Genomic DNA, 24,318 nt, shown 5'->3' with positions numbered 1-24,318 from the left:
CTGCTTCACGACTGTTATCAGTGTAATGTTATAATATTATATTATTGGCATAAGGTGTATGTGTGTTTTGCCATGCAATTATTTTATTAAAACTGAGTTTCAATACCTCTAACATAGGTTCATTGAGGATTTGGAAAGTCAACGTAGTCTAAAAATACATTACCAATCATTGTATTAGCTTTTCATGAATTTCCCTCAATAGGCTTCAGCGCTGAACCAGAAGTCTACAGTGATGCATACTTCTAATTTATAATTTTTGATTATTTGTATTTGTCATTAGCTAGTGCAATATACTTCATTTGTTTTAACTAATTCAAAAGCACTTAGTGCTCCTAGTTTGTATTTGGCACCAAACTGTCTAGCTAGAAAAAGTCAGCTCTCATGGAATGAGACTATTGTTAGAAATTGAGAAAATATCATGGAAACTATAATTAAGTGATTTCTTTTATGAGAGATTCTGTGGTCATTATATCTTCTCACAACAATAGAAAAGTGAAAAAGACAAGTTGATATCAAGGACATTATCAAAATTTTGATATAACAATCCTGATGATGTGGTTTTATGGATGAATATAGTGGACTTTGGAATCTTGGATTGCAAAAGTGGTTGGATGATTTAAGCCAGCGCTTAATAGCATTCCTGGTAGGAGCATTCAAGGCAGTGATGCGAGCAATTTGAATATCGACACTCAGATCAAGAAAGACGTTTCAGAGGGGAACATTATTAATAAGTGGACTAGAGACTATTCTTGTGATATTTTGGCAAACAGTATAGCTGCTTTTTTTCTAGGTCCTAACATTCTGCCTTATGCTAAATTGAAGACTTTGTGATTAATACATTGGCAGAAACGATTTCAAGACTGCTTGGTATTGACTTTGTAGATATCAGTAATTTTATGCAGCTCTATAATGAAAAGAATCAAGGTGGACAAAGAGAAATGCAAAATGTACAGTGTGAAGAGTACCTGGAAGTAAAGCGGAGCTAAGTCCAGTGGTGCCGGAGAATTGTCTGTAATCTGTTAATCATGTTATAAATAAATGTTGATTGGCCAGGCAGGAAATAGAGGTGAGAAAACCAGACAGGAAGTAAAAATGATGTAATGAGAACAGTAGAATTCTGGGAAGGAGGAAGTTGATTCCTCCCACTCTTGCCTAGACCACCAATGCATCAGGATGTGATCTGCTCCACTAAAAAAGGTACATAGATGGCTAACATATGGCTAACATAGATCAGAAAAATGGGTTAATAAAGATGTGAGAGTTAGCCAGTGAGAGGCTACAACAAATGGGTCAATCAGCTTTATAACTTATAGAGATCTATGTGTGATTTTCTTTGGGGCTAAACAGCTGGGGGTACCAGGTGGAACAAAAAAACACAACCAACAAACAGGACCCTCAATGTTACAGTCCAGTGCTCAAGAATTTAAAAATGCTTGTACCTAGATGGAATAAAGGGAGTTTTGACCTCAGAAAAAGACCTCACCTAGTAAGCTTGCAAGTTGTGAAAAGGAATTAATTAAAGAGAAGGTCAAGCAGTGGAAAAAAATCATCATCATCAACAACCACAACAACAAAAACTGACATAGATGTAATTGAAGTAGCAAGTCGTTTACAGTCCCAGCAAGTAGCAGAACTTGTCAACTTCTGTCTTATGGTTCTATATTTAATGAAAGGTTATAAGAAAGGGGTTGTAGAAGCTCCCTGTGTGACCAAAGAGAGCCTCTGAGCATGTGCCAGGGGTGTCCTTGCCTAGTGTCCCATAGAGGTCATTCTATGAAGCTGTGTTGGTAAAGCATGTTGGAGATCCCCAGACATTGAGGATGCCAGAGATACGTGCCATGTCAAACAGCATTAAGGATGTTGAACCAGCCCAAGAGAGAAAAGTGTGATGCTGTTAAAAAGATGAAAGGACTTTAACAAAAGATGAAAGGGTTTTAACAACAGACATAGAAAGACATAGAAAGAAAACAAATTTGAGTTTTCCGTGATAGTTTGGTTCAATATTTCCTAACTGTGCTCATATTCTTTTCTTTTAAAATGGTAATGCAATTCTCTTCCATTGCATATTGGAAGTATGGAGTTTTCTTTTTGATTTTTATTTTTACAGAGGATTTTAGGAGTCAGAAGATTTTTGTATTTTTAAAACGTGTAAGCTTTTAGGAAGTGGCACTATTGGGAGGTGTGGCTTTGTTGGAAGAGGTTTGGCCTTGTTGGAGGAAGTGTGTGGGGAAGGCTTTGGGGTTTTCTATATACTCAAGCCATGCTTAGTGCCTTGGACCACTTCCTATTGCCTGAGAGTCAGGATGTAGGACTCTCAGCTCTAAGAAGTCCAGATGGAACTTTGAGTTTGAAGTCAGCCAGATCTATGGTGCAAGTTTCAGGATAGCCAAGCTTAGACAGTGAAAGAAATTATCAAAAACACAAAGCTGGTAAAAAGGTAATTGAACCAGGGGACCACGCTCCAGCCCCAACAAGCAGTAGAAGTTGGCAGGTTTGTCTTAATGGTTCGGGCTTTAAACTCAAGTACAGAAGAAAGAAGTTATGGAATATTCCTCCACGACAATGAAAAGCTGCTGATGCCAGACATGTGTCAGGGGTATGCCTGACTGGAAGATTAGAGAAATCATTATGAAAAGCTGTGAAGTTAAAGCCCAGAATACCTTAGAGACCCCAAGATGCTGGAGATGCCAAAGAAAGCCGCTAACAGAGACTTGAACTGGTCCAACGTAAAGAAATATGTTGCAATTAGAACACTCGAAAATAGTTGGAGACCTGAAAAACATTTTGACATCAGACAGCAAGATGCAGAGTTTAGAGTTGCCCAGATGGTTTCCAAACTTGCTGTGGTCCAGTATTTCTTCACTATACTTCTTTCACTATATTAGGAAAGGTGATATGTAATCTGTGCCATTATTTGTTGGAAGTATGTGATATGTTTTTTTTTTTTAATTTTGATTTTATAGGGGGCTTCAGTTAAGAGAGTGCATATATCTCCAAGGAGACTTAGAACTTTGGATTTTAAAACATTGTTGAGACTGTGATAGACTATGGGGACTTTTGAAGTAGAACTAAATGCATTTTGCCTTGTGTTATAATGACAGGCTTATAGGGGCCAGGGAGTGGCTAGGTACATTATCATCATGGTGAGAAGCAAGGTGGCATGCAGGCAGACATGGTCCTGAAGGGGTAGCTGAGATTATTTCTATATCTGGATTGGCAGGCAACAAGGTGAGAAAGAGAGAGAGAGAGAGAGAGAGAGAGAGAGAGAGAGAAAGAGAGAGACAGAGACAGAGACAGAGATAAAGAGAGAGAGATAAAGAGAGAGAGAGTGAGAGATGTTGGGCCTGGTTTGAACATCTGAAACCTCAAAGACCATTTCTAATGATACACTCTCTCTAACACAGCCATACCTACTCTAAAACACACCATCTCCCAGCAGTGCAACCATCCATGAGCAGAAGAGGATCATTTTGATTCAAACTACCATGGCAGCTTTTGGAGTTGAATTGAATGCATTTTGTATTATGATATAGCTACAAGACAATGAGAGGCAGGGAGTGGAATGAGGTGGTCTAAATAAAAAGGGCACCCATGTGACCATAGATTTGAATGATTAGTCATTAGTGCTTCTATTTGAAAGGATTAGAAGTAAAGATGTATGGCCTTGTTGAAGGACGTGTGTTCCTGGGTGTGGGCTTTGAGGTTTCAAAACTTCTAAAACCAGATTCTTTCCCTCTGTCTGTGCACGAGGATGTAGCTTGCAGTTCTTGCTACAGTGTTATGTTATACCCATGATAATTGACTAAGCACTTGAAACTGTAAGCAGGCTCCTAACTAACTGCTTTCTTTTATAAATGGTACATTGGTCATGGTGTCTTTTCATAGCAATAGAAAAGTGACTCTCAGACACTAGAAATATTCCATACAGATGTGTATCAAATTTTAAGGAATTTGCATTCCATTTCCAGGAATTAAAACTACAATGAGAGGGTTAATTGTGATAATCTATGGTCTTTCTAACTTTGAAACTCAGGTTTGGCAATAGTACATTCAGCAACACTAAGAATTAAGTGTGAAAAATATTAAAAGAAAGCAATTGTTGTGAAGCTACAGTGACAAGGTGAAAAGATTTTGTGAAACTATTAAGGCCACCATGCAAATATAATCTGTGAAAAGATTGTGGAACACAGTGAAGAACTTAAGATAGTAATTTGAAATTGGGTCCATGGCAGAGAATACTGTTCAAGAGTTCCTTGACTAAAAGCCACCTTCTGAGAAGAAAGCAGTTTCTTCTAAGCATGAATGTTACAGATGATCCAGAAATAGGATGATGGTGCAAAGAAACTCAACATTTCCCCATTTTCCACAAGATAAATGTAAACAGAAATTTGTGACTACAGCCACACATAGGTTATGGTAAAATACTATTGAAATTCAAAAGAAGATAGTTATTGACAATATTGTATGGTAAGCAAAATTGAAATAGTAAGAGAAACAAAGAACAAACAACCAATGCCATGCTGTTAAAATAATCCTAGTGGGGATATCATTGTAAGGCAAATAAATGTAGATGAGCTCCGTAATCTCAGAATCAAGGGCATTCTAAAAGTATAATTAAAGACAGCTCAGAAACACAGGTGTCAGGAGTTCGGTAAACTTATAAAGTGATGAAGAAAGATATAGGGCTTGTGTTTATGTGCTATAGCATTCATATTCACCATCCGAAATCAACACTGATATTTACCAACATGTATTTGGAACCTAATTAGAAACAATATATAACAATAATAAAATAAATATGGACTTACCAAAATCTGATATGCCAATGTAAAGAATGCATTTGGTCTCTTTTCTGGCTATGGGATTTGGTTGCTGTTCCCTGTTCCAGCAGAGGCTTGTGATCTGTGAATCTACCCCTAAATAAATAATCCTCTATTATTCTCAATTCTGAGCTAGTGTGGGATTTCTTTTAATCATTCTTCTTTAACCAAAAAAAAAAAAAAATGGAAAAACAATATACTATGCATCACCATTTTCTTTTCTAATCACTCTTTAGTGAATAACATTGACATCTGATTTCATTATTTCACTTAGATAACCTCAGTTTTTGTCAATTTAATGCAACATGAGTCAACCAGGAAGAAGCACTCTCAATTGAGGAAGTATCTCAATGGGATTGACCCATGAAAATGTGTGTTGCAGAATTTCCTTGGTTTGGGAAGGTCCAGCCCATGGTAGGTGATGTTGAATAAGTTACGGAAAGAAAGCAAATAAGCACCTTTCTTCTATAGTCTCCCTTCAGTTACTGTATCTAGGTTGTTTATTGAGTTCATGACTTCCCTGATGGTGGACTATAACCTATAAGATAAAATAAACCCTTTCTCAAGTTCGTTTTGATCAGACTGTTTATCATAGCAACAGAAATCAAACTGGGGCCATTGTACAAACCAATTTTTCTTTTAGTTTATCTGACATTAATTTGTATGCAAGCCATTATGTAAATAAGTTTCATTTGCTCCCACTTTAATAAATAATTTATGCATAATATTGCTGTGAATAAGAAATGCTTAAAGACATTCCTATCATAAGTTCTATCATTTGTTAAGTAAACAATATATATGGAAAAGTTGATGCTGCCTTTAGCCTGTATTGCCTAACAGAATTGTAATATGAGCTGCATATAAAAATTCAAATATCCTTGAATCAATATTAAATAAAGAAAAGGGAATTTAGTGCCAGTTATGTTTCTATTGCTGAAATAAGTGATAAGGCAACAAGGAATCTGGAGAGAAGATGGCTTAATTGGCCCACTTGTTTTGACCACAGTCCATTACTGAAGTGTACCTATGCAGGAACACAGAAACCCGGGGAAAGGAACTAAAGCTAAATCATGAAGGATTGCTGCTTATTGGCTTATTATCCTGGTCTCACTCAGTTTGCTTTCTTATACAATTCAGTACCACTGGTCATTTGTGACATCAAAGCCTCGAGAAGGTCTTCCTATATCAGATATCAATTCTACAGACTGGCTATCATGCCAATCTGATGCAGGTACTTTCTTAACTGCATTTTTTTCAGTAATATTCTTGTTTGTGTCAAGGTAACAGAATCAAAACAAATAAGAAAAACAACAAACTAATCAACACAAAACAGACATTTTAATAAATATTTTAATTATCCTCATTTATATAATATATGTTTATCTAACCAATAAAAACTTATGAATTAGTTTTTTAATATTTTTCTGATGGTAGATGGATCATACTCTTAAAACAAATTCCAACTTGAACATGACAAATTTCTTTGAAAATCATTGCTTAGATTTTATATTAGTAGCAATTAAAAATGGATTCATAGTGCTGAATATAGTCTACAAATATTTAAAAGGTTTCTAGCATCTAAACTTGAGGAATAACTTTGTATTCCAAATGTAATGTTAGCTAAATTAAATAAATATCAGCTCATAGGTTCATTAGTCAGCCATGTCTAACATCTGCTGCACTGGACAGTACAGATCAATGCCACAAGTTTCATAATAGAATTTTAACATTTGTAGCTTATTTACTTAATTAAGATAATGATTATTTTAGTGATTGGTAAATATGTTACAACTTGACTTGGGAACGTATGCAATATAATCAGTGTTTGTAACGGTATTTAAAATAAACATTATTAGAAAGACTATAAATGTTATTTATAACAGCTCCTTCAAAAAGGCATAGTTTCTTATCCAAGTTTTAATTTTTCCACTACTTACCAAACATTTTTAATATGTAGGTGGTTGGTAAATTAGAGACAAATAGTAGAGAGATGATATTTGTAAATCTTAGGTATGTGTTAAAATATTGGTGCATATACATATATATATATATATATATACATACATTAAAAGATACATATTAGAATACTATAGAATTACAGACACAATATACTTACCATTAGCAGTATCTTACTGCCTAATATTTGACATACATTGAAATATGGCTTGTCTGAGCTGAGATGTACAATATATGTTGAGGTTAAATAGACTTTAAAGTAACATTACTTCGTTGTATGTTGGATCATTAATATGGTACAAATATGGCTTGTTAAAACTATAATTATTTTTTCCTGCTTTACTTTCTATCTTGTAACAACTGAGAAACATAAGGTTATTAATAGATCACATTGAATTTATGAGGATAGCATTGTTCAAGTTTTCAATTACTTTTCTAATGTCCCTGTGTATGTGTTCTTTTTGACATATTCAACTATGCTCATTGTATGCATGGATGAGATATTATTTCATCCTGTAAAGAAGAAAGATAAACATTTTATGAATCCTAACATTAATTATATATTCTGTCAAATGTAATGCAGATAATATAAAGCAAGAGGACACAGAAACAACTACTTCCCTGGAAGATAATGGGTGTGATTTCTTTTTGTCGGCTTCTGAATTCAGAAAGACATGTGTTTCCAGTTCCTTACATCCAAAACAATGACCTATGTGAGATTCATATCTATAGAATGAATTTAAAATAGCATTGATAAAGTCATAAGATATTTTTCTTGGAATGTGATCCATGAAACAATCTTATAATACTTTTCAAAATGTTGATAATGTCACTCCCTGGTAGAGTACTTGGCTAGAGGTCCGTGGGCTTGATTTCTTTTAAGTTCTTTTTTCTTTTATATTTTTTGCTATTGACTTAGTTACTGTGCTACTGCTATGAAGAGACACTGTGAATAAAATAACGTATCAAATAAAATATTTAATTAGGAGCTTGCTCACAAACTTCAGAGTTAGTTTGTAATCATCATGACGGGGAATATGCCAGGCAGACATGGAGCGAGAGAAGTAGCTTTAGAACTGCACCTTGACACACAGGCATTAGGCAGAAGGAAAGGGAGGAACACTCCTTTCTAAACATCGAAGTCACCCTCTCCAGGGACAGATCTTCTTTAACAAGGCTATACTTTCCAATCCTGCCCAAACAGTTTCTCCAACTAGGACCCAAGCATTCAAACATATATGCTTATGGGAGCATTAACAGCCAAACCACAAAAGCTACTTCTCATTTTACCTGTGATAAGGGCAGAGGATATTGGCTATGACAGCATTTTCCAAAAGAGAAAGCCAAAAAAAACAAAACAAAACAAACAAACAAACAAAAAAACTGTTGGCAATAATTCAAGGAATTTATATCACGATGACAAGTATCTCATTAGAGTATCAAAACTGTAGTATTTTAGCACACAATACTAAATAATACCAGTTTAACGAGGGAGAATATAAAGGTGTTATATTTTTCTATACATATCACTAATATCACTATGTGCTAAGCATTGTCCAGTAGTGACAAATGATATACTTGGCTTCAAAGAGAGTGCAGTTTTTTAGAAAGACAAAGTATAAGTTGAAATATTAAGGTTCTCATTGGCCATCTCCCTCAGAACCAGAAAAACTCAATTATAAGGGAGCTAGGAAGCAAGGAAGAACAGACCTGTCTGGCCTCCTTCAGTAGAGGAGATCTGAAGAGGTACGGTTAGAAGACATGGATGTTTGGAATGGAATTTTAATTCCTGCAGATGCCTTTGTTATTTCTAGAATTCATTTTAGTGGTTGTTCTAAGGCTGATAATATGTATCTTATGCAAATATTCACAGTACTAGGTCCTGATTAAAACAATGTTTCTGGTTGTTGCTGAGTTTTCTCTTTCGATGATTGCTTTTTTAAGTGTTTTTGTGTATTTATATTCAAATTCTAAACACATAATCTAATAAAGAATTCAAGCTAATTATGATCACATACTTAAAATATTTCCATCTGGAGCAAACATCATTATGATTACTGCTATTGACAGAGAATAGTTTCAACCTTCAACCACTATGAAGTTTGCTCCATATTCCCCTTTTTTTAAATCTTCACAATCCTCTTATGACAGAGGTGATAAAAGTTTGATGGGAATGCACTCTAAAATGTGAAATGTGCAAGAATAGCATAACTGTCTCATTTTTACATGATAGATAACAGAACCAAATCCTGAAATGAAAATCCTTATTAATATTTCTTTTTCTATTTATACTTCCATATTTGTGAGTTCAGTGTGTTTCTGTGTGTTTACATGTGTGTATAAAAAAAACTTAAGAGAAACAACTATAGCAATTTAATTAATTTCTTAACATCATGCTTTTTCTTCTCTATATATGTGTTGAACTATGAAAAGTAAACAGTTACCTCTTATTTTTATTAGGACTAAATAGACTCAAACTGAGGAATCAAGCTAAAGATAACAAATCTTTCTTATAAAAACTAAAACAAAGCATGAAAAAGGGAATAATCAGGAAGTCATATAATTTCATCTGAAGTTTAAAAATCATATGTTCAACCTTAAACATACTTATGGTTTCACAATTTAAATTTTATCTTCATCACTGGGTGAAAGCAAACACTTAACATCTTCTATTTAATGGTGATAAATATGTGTACTTAAAAAATATTTATTGAATTTCTAATATCAGTAATACTAAGGCAATTTTCAATGGTCTTATTAGATGTGCAGTATCACTTGAAATGAGGGTGGGACAGAATAATAATTCCTTTCAGTACTTCTTTGTAGGATGCTAAAGAAAAGAATGTGCAAGTGCTGATGAATCAATCATATAGAGTATCACAGGTTAGGAAAGAAATCAAGAATGTTGGCATTCTAGCCATCGGGGTACACAATAAGCAAAAATCACCTCCACTTGCATATAGTAGTTAGCTCATATTGCTCATAGTGTACTAGCTAATGGCAGTGATTTAGTCATGTAGAAGTCATTTGAAAACAAATAAAATCAATGCTGACTGTTCTTACAAACAGCCTAAGAAAAGACTATTATTCATGTGCAATTTTGGCATAGTTGCTACTCATGTATAATATGGAACTATTTCCATTTTAAATCTTGGGACATTATGCTGCAAACTGTGCTCAATTACAGTGTGAGCTCTGACTAGTAATTTTCAATGGTCCTATTATAAAAAGACTGCATGACTCCTGACCTCTTAGAGTCATGCTTGTTTACTTTCAACTTCTTCATCTTATAAGGTCACAATATATTTCATTTGTATCTTCCTTTCTGAGTGTTTTAATTAAAAGTCTTGCATTATCTCATTAGATATACAGTCAATCCAAGCCCATCAAAACACATTCCTGGATTTACCTTTATTTTCCAGCTTTGTGTATAAGATGTGGCTGCTTGAACTTAATTAACTCCTTACGCATTTCAATGTGAACACAAGGCAAAAGCATGTCTCTAAATTTACAGAGTCAAAAATGCAGTTTTTTGACAGGACGTGTACATTAGTGGTAATCTAGTATGACACCTTAAATCTGTAGTTGAAGAAAACAAGGCCAGGACATATTAATCACCTCTCAAGTTATATCATAAAGTAATGGCAAATGAACTACTTGGGATTTGAACTAGGCTTTCAAAAAAAAGTTGCAAGCAAATACATTAATTGTCTATGCTACATAGAGGAAGGCTGTGGCCAATAACTTCACATTTGTCACTTATCACTCTGGTCTCAGCCCCCACCCCCCTGTAAAATGACTGGTATAGGAGGTTCTTCTGTATTTCTGTTGCTTTCATTGGTTATTAAAGAAACTGCCTTGGCCTAGTTGAAAGGGCAGATCTCAGGTAGGCAGGGAAGACAGAACAGAATTCTGGGAAGAAGGGCAGAGTGGCAGATGCCATGAATCACTGGCCTGAGACAGACATAGGTTAGAATCTTTCCCCGTAAACCACGACCTCGTGGTGATATATACAGATTATTAGAAATGAGTTAAATCAAGATGTGAGAGTTAGCCAATAAGAGGCTAGAGCTTATGGGCCAAGCAGTAATTTAATTAATAGAATTTCTGTGTGGTTATTTCAGGGGGTAAGCTAGCTGGGCGGTTGGATGCAGCCCGCTCCTCCTCAAAACAAATTACTGACTTGTTTCCTAAGATTTCAATTTACTCTTCATTCAGATCCACTTGAAATGTCATAAGCATTCTGCTGTTTAAAATGACTTTTTTATATTTTTTTTGAGACAGAGTTTCTCTGTGTAGCTTTACAGCCTTGCAGCCTGTACTGAAACTCACTCCGTAGACCAGACTGGCCTCAAACTCAGAGATGTGCCTGACTCTGCCACTGCCTCCAAAATTATGGGATTAAAGACATGTGCCACCATCACCCAGTTTAACATGCTATTTTTCATAATTGTAAAAAAAACTAATACTCCATGGATAGATGTTAAATTAGCTTAGTAGATTACTTTGTTTAATCCTTCAGATTCAAGAAAAAGAACCTATATGATATGGTAGTATTTCTTCTCTATCTAGCTCTAACCTCAGATAATCAATCAATCAATCATTAAGGATCCTTAAATAATACATGAAATATTTTTCAACTCCCACCACTCACTTTCATTATAGTTCTTGCAACATTAGTCAGAATAGTTAGCACTCGATAGAAAGTAAGGGATACAAGTTAGAAAAGAACTCAAATTATTCCTATTTGCAAATGACATGGTATTATATACAAGATCCAAAATTCTATCTGAAGACTCCAAGAAATTATTGAATGATTTCAGCAACGTTTCAGTATATAAAATCTATTTATAAAAATGTGATGTTTCTTAAATTTCTATTTGCAAGTACCTCAAAAAGTAAATAAATAAAACATCTAGAAACATACCTAGACAAGGAAATGAAAGACCTCTACAATGAAAGCATAAAATATCTGAAGGGAGATTTAATGAGGAAGGCATTATGTTGTGGTTTGAGTGTAGCTGGTGCCCATTAGCTCATATGAAGTGGCACTCTTAGGAGATGTACCATTGTTAGTGTCGGTACGGCCTTAATGGAGGAAGGGCATCACTGTGGAGGCAGGCCTTGAGGTCTCATATATACTCAAGCCACACCCAATGTCTCATTTTACGTACAGTTTCCTGAAAATAAAAATGTTGAACTCTCAGCTACCTCTGCATCGCGGTGGTCCCAAACTCATAGACATCCTTTTTGTCATGAGTACTGAGTTTCAGTCTGTTTGCCACCGTGCCCTGACTATTCATGTGTTATTTTGATAATCAATGGTCTAGGCCATATTGGAGTTTCAAATACATTCTTAGAAACAACTCAATCCAGCAGGTGGTTCTAACATTTTTGATAGGTTCATTTTTCCTATGTTAAAAATAATCAATGAATTTCTAATCAGTACAACCATGCAGAATTAGAATAAGTTTGCATATTTCTACCTCACTAGAAATTAGTTTTGTGGGGCTGGAGAGATGGCTCAGAGGTTAAGAGCATTGCCTGCTCTTCCAAAGGTCCTGAGTTCAATTCCCAGCAACCACATGGTGGCTCACAACCATCTGTAATGAGGTCTGGTGCCCTCTTCTGGCCTGCAGGCATAACACAGAAAGAATATTGTATATATAATAAATAAATATTTAAAAAAAGAAATTAGTTTTGTGATAAAATTTAACCTTTGATGGAATTAACATAGGTATGTATTTGACCAATATTTGAAGACTCAAATTATAGTAGTGGAATTTTTGTGTTAAAATGTTTTGATGATTGATAAGGACAGTAGCATCAAAAAGCAGCAGAATATGGGCATGTTAGGTATAGAGATGAAGGCAAATAGTAGTGAAAACAAGAACAAAAGTAGAAAAGAGAAAGAAACTGGCTCTTTTGAGTCAAATAGCAGTCATGTCTACCAGGGAAAAAGTTCCTACTTTATCGTATCGTGGTATAGGCTTGCCTTGAATTATGCAAAGAAATATTGGCTAAAATCAAGTAAATTGTTATCACAAATTAGAATTAATTTTATAATAGAAGTATTTTACTTTTTATAAATCATCTTTTTATATTATTGAAAGTTTCTATAACTAAGATTTGAGAATAAAGGAGCGGGTAAGCATAGACTGTGCTTTCATTTCCCAGCCAGCCAGACCAGAATAATCAGGCAAAATCTACAAAAACTATAATAATTACAATACTCTTTGGCCAATCGCTAAGGCATACTCCTAGCTAGTTCTTATATCTTAAATTAAGCCATTTCTAGTATTTTATATTTTAACCCTAGGCTTGTCCTTCGTTACTTCACATCTTGTTTCTTGGGCTGCTATATAGCATCTACTTTACTCCACCTTCTTTCTTTCTGCATTCAGTTTAGTTATCCCGCCTAGATATATTCTGCCTTGAAATAGGTCAAAGCAGCTTCTCTATAAACCAATGGTAACAAAACATATTCACAGCATACCGAGGGGAATCCCACATCATCACTCTGTTTCTGACTAAATAAAAAGGAAGGTTTTAACTTGAACATTGTAAAACTATATACAACAAAACAGGAATCAAGCAAGAACTACAGCTACAATATTTAGTCTATTTATATCTAGGAACATTAAAGAAAATATTCTATCATCTCTTTTATCTCTGCAAGACTAAAGTTTCTTTTTTATAATAACTAAGGGAAGCTATAACTAAAACTATATGTCTTCAACTCCTTCAAAAGCCCAAGAAGGTTAAAACATTACCTAAATAAACAGAAGTGCATTGTAAGAAATTTCCAAAACTCTAGAATTAACAGAGACATCTTGCTGTTTAGAGAGTTACCCAAAATTTTTCTGTAACATTGAGTCATCCATCTTCAGCCTATAGGCCCACAATATCTGGAAGACGTTTTCATGAAGCAGGAAATATGAAAGACTGTTTCACCTCTATTGGCAGCTTGACAGTCATTTTCTTCTGTGTCTTGCAGAATGTCTGGCAGACTCTTTCATGAAGCAGGAACCACAAAAGACTGTCCCACCTTCTTTTGGTAAGTCCAGTCATCATTTTTCTGTGGTTCACACATGTCTTGATTTTATAGCATACCATCAAGCAGTCCAGGTAAGAGCAGTTTCTTGCCCAAATGACTAGCTTTGCCATATTGAAGGCAAATGCCATTATGAGTTTCTTCAATGTCCATCAACTTGTGTGAAGTAATTGGTGCAGCCGAAAGTAGACATGTTTTACTCTTGAGAAAAGTCTAAGGTCCTAAAATTGTTTAAATGCCATGTTTTGTAGGTCTTTGAAGTATTGAAGATTATCTAACTGAATTATATCTCTGTATATCTAGAAAACCTAACTAACACGACAACAAGTTTTACTATTATAAATGACTATTAATCTCTATTTCTTAATTATATATTACATTTTAAAATGAGCTGTATAAAAATAATACATTAAAAAGAGTAGAAATACACATATAACAAAATTAACCTAAAATCTGTATCAATTAACCAAAACACATACCAACATAAAGTATTCATTTCTATATCCTATTCTCCTTAGATATTTGAAAAATGGCTGTAAACATAACCATTTATAACCATCCCTTTTTAAATGAAAATAAATTTTATAAACAATATTTGGGAATTTGGGCATTGCTTTTTAGATTAGTTCTTGCTGGTTGGGTTGCTGTTAATCAGGTCTTTCGTGAGGTATTCTGTGTGGTTTGTCTATCTAAGCCAAAGATCCAGAAGTTGTTGTCAATATCAGACCACATGACTCAGTGCTTCAGGGGATCTTGTATGAAAAAAACCACATTAGATGATAAGAAATCCACAGATTTCTATCTTCTCTGTAAATAAAAAGCAGAACATCTATTCCAAAACAACATGATTTTAGACTTAAATTTTCAAGTCAATTACTCTATATATTACTAAATAAATGTGTGTGTGTTCAGCTTAGTAACCCATGCAATGAAATATTTCTCTACAGTTAGTTTATTCACAGTCAAAATATTGAAAGAAAACACAATAATATACCTAATCCAGATTCTTTGTGCATTTTCCATCTTTACATGGCATTTTTTACTCTATTATTTTTAATATTATTTTATCATCTTTACTCCTTTAATCTATTACCTTCTGTGCTCTTTTATATTATTTTCACTGTCTCTTTTAAGACTTCACTTTATTTTTTAAAACTATTCGTGTAACTGCCAAAACCCATTTTCCCATTTTCTTTTTTTTTTCATAAGCCTGTGTACAATTTTTAAACATATTATGACCCATCTAGAGGTTTATTTTGTCTGAATCTGTCTTTATTACATATCTGTAATCTATATTTGATCACTGCTTTAAACTGTTAAGCAGGCATGGCTAGGACCAGAGCGGCTGCTTTGCCACTATGGTCTACCCAGTTCATCTTTCCAACACGGCAGAAATCCGTTTACCATCAGTTTTGGGAGCCATGTTTACCACCCCAACTCTAAGAAACAGTGGACCCAGGTGACCACTAAGTACCTAGGAGCACATTGCCCACAAACCCCATTCAAGTGTCCACAGCGGACCCTGACCCTCCCCCCCCCCACACACACACATTAACACAAACTACTCAGAGTCATCTGAGCCACCAGAATGAACAAGGAAGCTATCTTTTAAAGTAGCCATGCAGTTTTTTCTGCTAATGTTGAGTCAGAAAGTCTTCTCTTAGAAGAGTTGTGCCTCTGCTCCTTGCCATCAAACAGAGTCTATCTGGAAATATGTAACCACCAAGAAACTTCAGTTAACTCAACTCCCATTTTGTTGATCTAGAAGTTCCTTTTGTTTTTGACGTTATGTGGATATATGCCACCTAACATTGGGTGCCATTATGTAAATGGATTGTGCTCTCATTTCCAGGCCATGCAGAACCAAATAATCACACACACACACACACACACACACACACACACACACACACACACACACACTTTATTAATTACAACACTGGTTGGCCAACAGCTTAGGCATATTCCTAGCTGCTTTTACATCTTAAATTAATTCATTGTATATTTTGCCACGAGGCTCGTGGTTTGTTAAATCAAATCTTGTTCTTTGGACAACTACATGGTCTCTGCCTGACTCCACCCTCTTTCTCCCTTCATTCAGTTTAGTTTTTCTGCCTAGCTATATTCTGCCCTGCCATAGGCCAAAGCACCTTCTTTATTAACCAATGGTAATAAAACATATTGAAAGCATACAGAGGGAAATCACACATCAAGAGTGGGTCATCCCCATATGATATCCTTCTTCAATATATTTATGTTGTCTCTCGTGAACAAAGTAATTTCCCTGACTAAAATATCTCATTTTTACAGTTATATTAAACACAAAGAAGAAATTATTTGGTGACAAAAAAGGGGACAAAAGCGTTCGCCTAAATACACAGCAGGTTATGGGTTTAAAAAATGAAAATCTCAGGTACAAATTTTTGTTTTTTTAACAGAATAAGTACTCATAAAAATGTTGTAATTTTAAACACACATTGACTTACCCAACAGTGACCTTACATGGTGTGGTTCAATGTCTGTCTACAGGAGATCCCCATCAGATCTGTCTCGACTGCTTTTGAAGACGACTTTTTGATCTCACAAACAGGCTTTTAAATACATTGGAGATAGAGTTGAAAAAAAATTCTGGTGATTCAGATATTTTTAAAATTCTGTAAATACTTAAAAGCTACTTCTTTGATATATAGTAAAAGCACCAAAGTTAAAAACTTATAATTGAAAAACACATAAAGGCATAAAATAATAAACAATCTTACATAATTAGCTTAGTGTCAGAGAATTTAGAATAAGTAATAACAGAGGCTAAAATAGCTTTCTTTTATTTAGTTTTAGTGGTAGAAACACTATAAACTTGAAAGTTACTTATATAATCACCTGTCAGTTTATATATCTTCCTTATATATTTTCCTTTAATATTTAATAAAATATTTATTGTGATCTGGTATAATGCATCAAAGTACTACATTTATATATAAGCTTAAGAAAGCCTTAAGAAGTTATATGATTAATCATAGTAATATTTTACAAAATTTTGTAAATTTTATCAGTCCTAAGATTCAAAAAACATATGGAAACAGCACAAAACTTATGTTTTAAGGAGAAAATATTGCTTTCTTAATTACCAGATAAATACATTTTAAATATTTATCAACTGGATATGTTAATTTAAAATTAAATGTTCTGTTCTATTAGCAATATATCACTAGATGTTATTTTAGCTATCTCTTCCCTATCAAAAATGAGAGGCATTGTTGATATTAATATTAATTTTGCAAATTTTATTAGGGTCCTATAAAGAGCTGAAGATTATATGTACACTAGCTATACAAGGTGGTAGAACATCATTTAGTTGAATTTTAAAAATCTAAATAATTATAAAATTGCCCTGGAGACTATTATAAAGCAATAATTAAAATGCTGTGTGGGCAAGAAAACTAGGAGTAGGCTTGAAATCGTCTAGAAAAACTAATCAGAGAATTGAAGAGCAGTTTGGAAATTAAGTTGGAATTGATTAGGCACAGAAAAATCACAAATTCTTAATCAAGCACAGAAGTACAAAGCCTCAAGCTAAAAGCAGGACTTCAGTGCTCTTTAGATTCAGGGTAGTGCTATTTTCTTTTAAAGAGAACTTAAATTATAAAGAACAGTGCTTTGTGGACAAATTCTATTCACAGTTACAGAAATTATTCTCTAACCTGGAAAACTGAAATAAACATCAAACTTTCATGGAGAAGTTATTTGGTTCGGCATTAGATATGAGATACTAAAGCTACACTGATTTTTGAAAACCAAACCCCATGTGGTGAGACCAGTAATAACTATAATCTGATCTATAATTCGAGGCTGTGTGGTAGGAATGAGGAGCCAGGGAGTGCACTGTGTACTGTGGGTACGTACGATTGAGCTAAAAACAATAATAGCAGAGTTGCAGTTCTTTGTGCAGAGCATTGTGTACATAAAAAAAATCCTAAAATGTCAAGATATTCTTTGATTATTCAGCACAATAATTATCCCCAATTGAAGGGAAATACATGTTTTTTTTAAATGGGTGTCAGAATGCCTGAATAGATTTATTGTCACTATCTTTGGAAGTAACACAAGTCTGGGACCTGTAACCTGGATTCAGTCTAGTGACAATGCGAAATCTCACAATTACTGGATAGACAAATCTTCAAAATTATCCTGCTAAAATGGAGTGGAATTTTTTCAGAGAACAAATTTCATTCTATGTTTTAAAATGGCATTTAAATTGATAAATTTATTTATAATTAATGGATCACATAATTGAAAAATGTCAAGAATATACGCACATATATGAAGAAAGAGAGATGAATAGAGGAGAAAGAGAAGGAGAGAAAAAGGGACAGAGACAGAGGTTGTAGAGAAGTCTGGTATACTGCAAAGAAAAAAATTGTTGGAAGAAAATGAAATATTGAAATACATACATTCTCACTTAATTTTACTGCTTCAGGTTGATAAAGATTAGAGGTATTTACATTAACACATTCATTCCAATTCTTTCTCAGATGTTGAGTGCTAGAGAAAATTTCAACATGCTAAGTAGAGACAAGGAAAGACTTATGATGTCCATATCCAACTTAAGTATCTAAAAACTATAATGACTAAAATGAAATAGAGGATAGAATAAATTTATAAATAAAACATAAGTTAATGTGAAGAGATAATAATATATCACACAAAAAATGAATGAATACATTAATAAAACTTTTCTGAGCTATGGATCATTTCAAGAAACTTATTTGAATGTATTGTATAAGTAATTAATAGTCTAAGATAATACCTAGTTAGTAGAAGAATATTAACTGTTTTTTCTCTAGGTCTCAACATTTATTTTTGACTGCAATAAGGAACGTTATGAGTTTCCAATCAAGGATCAGCACTTAATTTCCGCAGTATCTCTTTGAAGAAGATGGTGATAAACACAGAGATCCACAATTGGTCACAGTACAGGTCATTAGAGAGTAAAGAATATTTAGTCCTAAATAGAACTCAACTGAAAAAAGAAAAGCATAGAAAGGGAAGATAAGCATGGTGTCCCGTCAATAGCAAAGCACGTACTGACAACTGAAAATTGCAAGAAGACGAGATAGTGTTTTGTATCTAGTAGGCTAACTATGCTCTGGTGGATGGCCACATTCTCAAGAATATATAAGCAGTGCTAATTGGATTTGAAATAGGTGTTTTCTTTCCTCTCCCTGTTCTTGCTCTGCCTTGCTCTCTAATTAATTACCTTCTTTTATTTGATTATTATTTTCAAACACAAACAAACACACAGACCCATACACACACACACACACACACACACACACACACACACAACCTGCTTGATTTCATTCATTGTTGTTTTCATGTATATAAGTTCAGATCTTATCACTTGGTATTGGGTAGTCATTTGGGTGCCCCTCTTCAAGGGAAGACTTTTTCTACTGCTGTCAGCATCATTTAATTGCTTGTAGTTCACTGTTTAGAATTGAGGCCCTGAAAGACTCCCTTATAGTAGCATGTTTATTGGTGGTGTCATTGTTCAGAACCTGATTAAGTCAATTATATTGTGGTGGTCTTTTCTAGGAGATACAATCTTACGTCAGATTTTACAGTCATCTAGCTCTTAGAATTCCTCTGCCCCATTTCCAGCAATGTTGCCTGAGTCTAAGTTACAGGAATTATATTATAGATGTGTGCATAGGTGCTGGCTTCTACCCCACCATCATTTTTTCTCTTCAATTTGATCCTTTGTAGTGTTTTTTTGTTTTTTGTTTTTAACAGAATATCATTGCCAATCATTTCTTTGACTTTTTGTCTGTTGCCATTTTATTGTAACCTAGCTCTCTCAGCCATCCAGCTTCCCAAACCTAGTCATCCAGGTAGCATAGGGCATGGGTTTCCTTTCATGATTTGGGCCTTTAGTTAGACCCGTGACTCTCTACTGAGTAGATAAAAATGAGTATCATCCAGAGACATGCTCCCACATCTGCTGTCCAATTCTCAGTGTTTATTGCTCAACTTATATATAAAATCAATGCTAAAAAGAATAAATATGTCATATGTGCATGTGTGAATGTGTATGTATGTATCTATGTATCTATGTATGTATGATTTTAGGTAATCATGAATTTGGGAGGCACAGTTGGGACAACGGAGTAGTTGGAGGAATAAAGAAAGGAATGGTGCAATAGAGATGGGGTTCTCATGCATGTACTTCACAAGCAGGTGATGCAAATTTTCATATGCTTCAGAGTTTGCAATACTTTGTCCTTCTACTTCGCCTATTTAATAATGTGGATCACCTATCTTTCTTTTATTTCATTTGATTATTGTATGCCAGTTTTGTTAGTACTTTCAAAGAACTAACTTACATTGTTTCATATTACTTTTGTTTTCATTATATTCTTCTCCTGCACAATCTGCCCCACTTCCTACCTTATTTTTTCACCCAGTTCCATTCTTAAAAGAAAGAAAAGAAAAATTCAGAAAAAAAGATACTTTAAGCAAATAAGCAGAAACAATCAGGTATTAATTGCAAACATCTTCATTAGAGGTGAAATTGGAGTCTGCTATTTTTTTGGTTGAGAGACTGTTGTCTGTCTTTTGGTTAGTATGGATAAAGGTTAGTCTATTTTGTTGATTTTCTGAAGGAACCAACTCTTTTTCTCATTGATTATTTGTATTGTTTTCTTTGTTTCTATTTTGTTGATTTAAACTTTCAGCTTGATTTCCTGCTCTCTAGTCCTGGGTGAGTCGGCTTCTTTTTGTTCTAGCGTTTTCAGGTGTTCTGTTCACTCACTAGTGTGGGTTTTTTACAGATTCTTTATGAATTTAATGCTATGAATTTTCTCTTAACACTACTTTCACTGTGTCCCAAAAATTTGGGTATGTTGTGTGGTCATTTTAAGACGTCTTTATTTTCTTCCTTGGCCCATTGAATATTTAAGTGAGCATTGTTTAATTTCTGTGTTTATGTGGGCTTTCTGAAATTATTGTTGCTTTTGAATTCTAATTTTAAGCCTTGGTGATCTGATAGGATACATGGGGTTACTTCATTTTTTTTTTTTTTTTTTTTTGTATCTGAGAGGTTTGCTTTGTTACCGAGCATGTGGTCAATTTTTGAGAGGGTTCCATGAGGTGCTGAGAAAGCATTTTCTATTATGTCTGGATTGTTTTATAGATGTCTGTTAACTCCATTTGAGTCATAATATCCGTTAGTTCCCTTATTTTTCTGTTAATTTTCTGTCTGACTGACCTGTCCAGTGGTGAGAGTGGGGAGTTGAAGTCTCCCACTACTAGTGTGTGGGGTAAATATGTGATTTAAGCTTTGGTAGTGTTTCTTTTACATACGAAGGTGCCTTGGTATTTGGGGCATAGATGTTCAGTATTGAGATTTCCTCTTAATGGATTTTTCCTATGACTAATATGAAATGTCTTTCTTTGTCTTTTTTGATTGATTTTAATTTTGAGTCTATTTTGTTAGAAATTAGGATAGCTACACCAGCTTGTTTCTTAGTTCCATTTGATTGGAAAAATTACCCCCAGTCTGTCAACTTGTGTCTTTTTATAGGTAAGTTGAGTTCATTTATATTAAAGTTTAATAATGACCAGTGATTGCCAGTTTTTGTTATTTTAGTTTTTGTTGTTGGTGATGTTATTGTGTGTGTTTTCCCTTCTTTGGGATTTGCTGTTGTGAGATCATCTATTGTCTGTGTTTAAGTGGATGTAGTTAACTTCCTTAGGTTGTAATTTTTCTTCTAGTAATTTGTGTAGGGCTAGGTTCATGGCTAAGCATTGATTAAATGTGGTTCTGTCTCGGAATATCTTGTTTTGTCCACCTATGGTGATTGAAAATTTTGTTGGTTATAATAGTCTGGGCTGGCATCCATGGTCTTTTAATGTCTGTGTAATGCTTGACTAGGACCTTCTGGCTTTCATTGTTTCCAATGAGAAATCAGGTGTAATTCTGATACGTCTGCCTTTATATGTTACTTAGCCTTTTTCCTTTGCTGCTCTTAATATTTGTTCTTTATTATATATGCTTAGTGTTAATTATTATGTGGCAAGGGATTCTTTTTTCTTTTTGATGCACTCTATTTGCTGTTCTGTAAGCTTCTTGTATCTTCATATGCATATTTTTCCTTAGGTTGGGAAGTTATCTTCTAGGATTTTGTTGAATATATTTTCTATGCTTTTGAGTTGGACTTTTTTTCTTAGGGTGATGAAGAGACTTTCACTAAAATGGAACACATATTAGATTACACACAAAATTCTAATATTCATTAAGGCTGCTAAATATATGATATCATTTGTTTTCAGTTTTTTTGTTAGTTTATTTGTGAATAAGTATTGGTTGTGGCAGGCATAAGTCACTCACTACCACTGTCTTGGGGCCAATCTGTGGTTTTAGAACTAACAAATGAAATTCTTTCTATGAAATTGTGTGCTCTTATGTTTGATGAATATATATTTCTGGTTATAATATTGCTTTGGTGAAATTGTTTCTATTAAATAAATGGAATTTCACTCTTTAGGTTTTTTATCTAGTTTTCATTTGAAATCCATTTTGTCAGATATTAAAAAACCTATCTCTGTATTTTTCTAAGTTATGTTTGATTAAAATGCTTTTTTCTATCCTTTCCCTAAAGAGGTTACTGTCGTTGATGATGAGTTGCATAAACTAAAAGCAGCAAAGAGATATGTGATGATTTACAATCAAATTTATTTGTGTGTGTTTGTGTGTGTGTGTGTGTGTGTGTGTATCTTTTTATTGGGAAATAGAGATCATTTATATGAGACATCAATATTTTATTTAAGTTTATTAATTCTGACTTTTTTGGGGTTTGTGCTTTTATCCCCCTCAGGTTTTCTTTGAATGCCAGTGGTGATATTGTTTATTTTTTTCCTGTAACCCCCTTGGGGATGTCCATACTCTCCTTCAGACTAAAGTCTTCTTTCTAGTCTCCTCTCTAGTGCCTGCTTTGTCATTCTAAATTTATAAAATCTGTCTTTTTTTTATCATGGAATGTTTTTTTCTTCTCTTTCAGTTTTACTATGAAGCTTTGTATGGTATAATTTTTGTGTTGACAACTTTATTTTTTCAGAACTTGGGACACATCATCTTGGACCCTTCTGATTTGAATCTTTCTGTAAATGATATAGCATTATAATAGACCTAAATTTATAATTAACTTGGTCTTTCTCCTTTTTAGCTTTCAATACCTTTTATTTATTTTGTGTTTTAAAATTTTTATTTATAAAAAAAATTTTATTTATAATATGTCATGGTGCCTTTTTTTCTTCTGTTGTGCATTTGGTATTCTTTAGGCCTTTTGAACATGGATATGCATATGTTTCTCTCTGATTGAGAACTGTTTTTTCTTTATCTTTACTGAAGATATTTTCTATGGGCTCACTATAATTTTTTTCTTTTTTCTATTGCCAATAGTTTGGGTGTTAGAATTTTTCCTCTTGTTTCAAAACTCCCTCACTTTAAGGCCAAATAAATTGTGTGTGTGTGTGTTTGTGTATGCACACACATGTGTGTAATTCTCTGTTATAATTTGTTGTATTCAGCAGTAGATTGATACAGAATTCTGGGAAGCACAATTTATTGGTTTCAGGGTCCTTTGTACCAAGCTGATAACAACCAGGTGAGTCTCAAAGGGTTAAAGGATAATTTTATTTTAAACAAATGACCAAAATATGAATTTTCCCATGAGTAGCTTAATAGTATTTTTATATCCATAGCTTAGTGAAATTTTGAAAAGAGAGTACTAATTTTTGTTCATTTTGTTAATATATACTGTATTAATGGTAATTAATGAGAAAACTTATAGACATACTAAACTCTAAACTTATGTATACTATTGTATTTACTATTAATATTGGTGTTTATATTGATGTTAATTTCAGAGAGGCAATCAACGTATATATTATACAATCTTTAATTTTAAATATCCACAATGCTATTTCTTATGTCTTTACAGAATTTTACAATGAATATATGACAATCATACTCACTTTTCTTCATCCTAGGAATTTAATGAGTGTGTATGTGTACGTGTATTATATGCATGCGAAGTGTTCTTATCTGGTGCAAAAGGAGGACTGTGGGTATCAAACTTGGCTACTTTCTATCTGATTACCTAGAAACCAGGTATCTCACTGATCCTGGAGATCACCATTTTTTAGCTAAGATGGTGATTAGCAAATTCCAGAAATAAATCTTCCCGCCTTTTCCCCTACCTCTCCTTTAACATTGTGGTTACTGATGCTCATGATCATACTGTGAATTATAAGTGGTGACTGGGCATTTATTTTCAGCTTCTTATGCTTTTGGAGCAAGCACTCTCACCTACTGAACAATCTTCCCAGCCCTTTATTATCTTAATAGGTTTAAAAGTTATTATCTCTTGTAGCTGACAATTTTAGGAATTATATTATCTGCCCACATGTTCATAAAAAACAATAAAGGCA

The sequence above is a fragment of the Microtus pennsylvanicus genome, chromosome 15, assembly GCF_037038515.1.
Source record: "Microtus pennsylvanicus isolate mMicPen1 chromosome 15, mMicPen1.hap1, whole genome shotgun sequence".
Classification (NCBI taxonomy): Eukaryota; Metazoa; Chordata; class Mammalia; order Rodentia; family Cricetidae; genus Microtus; species Microtus pennsylvanicus.
The sequence above is the reverse complement of the archived record's forward strand: the minus strand, read 5'-3'. Positions refer to the sequence as shown.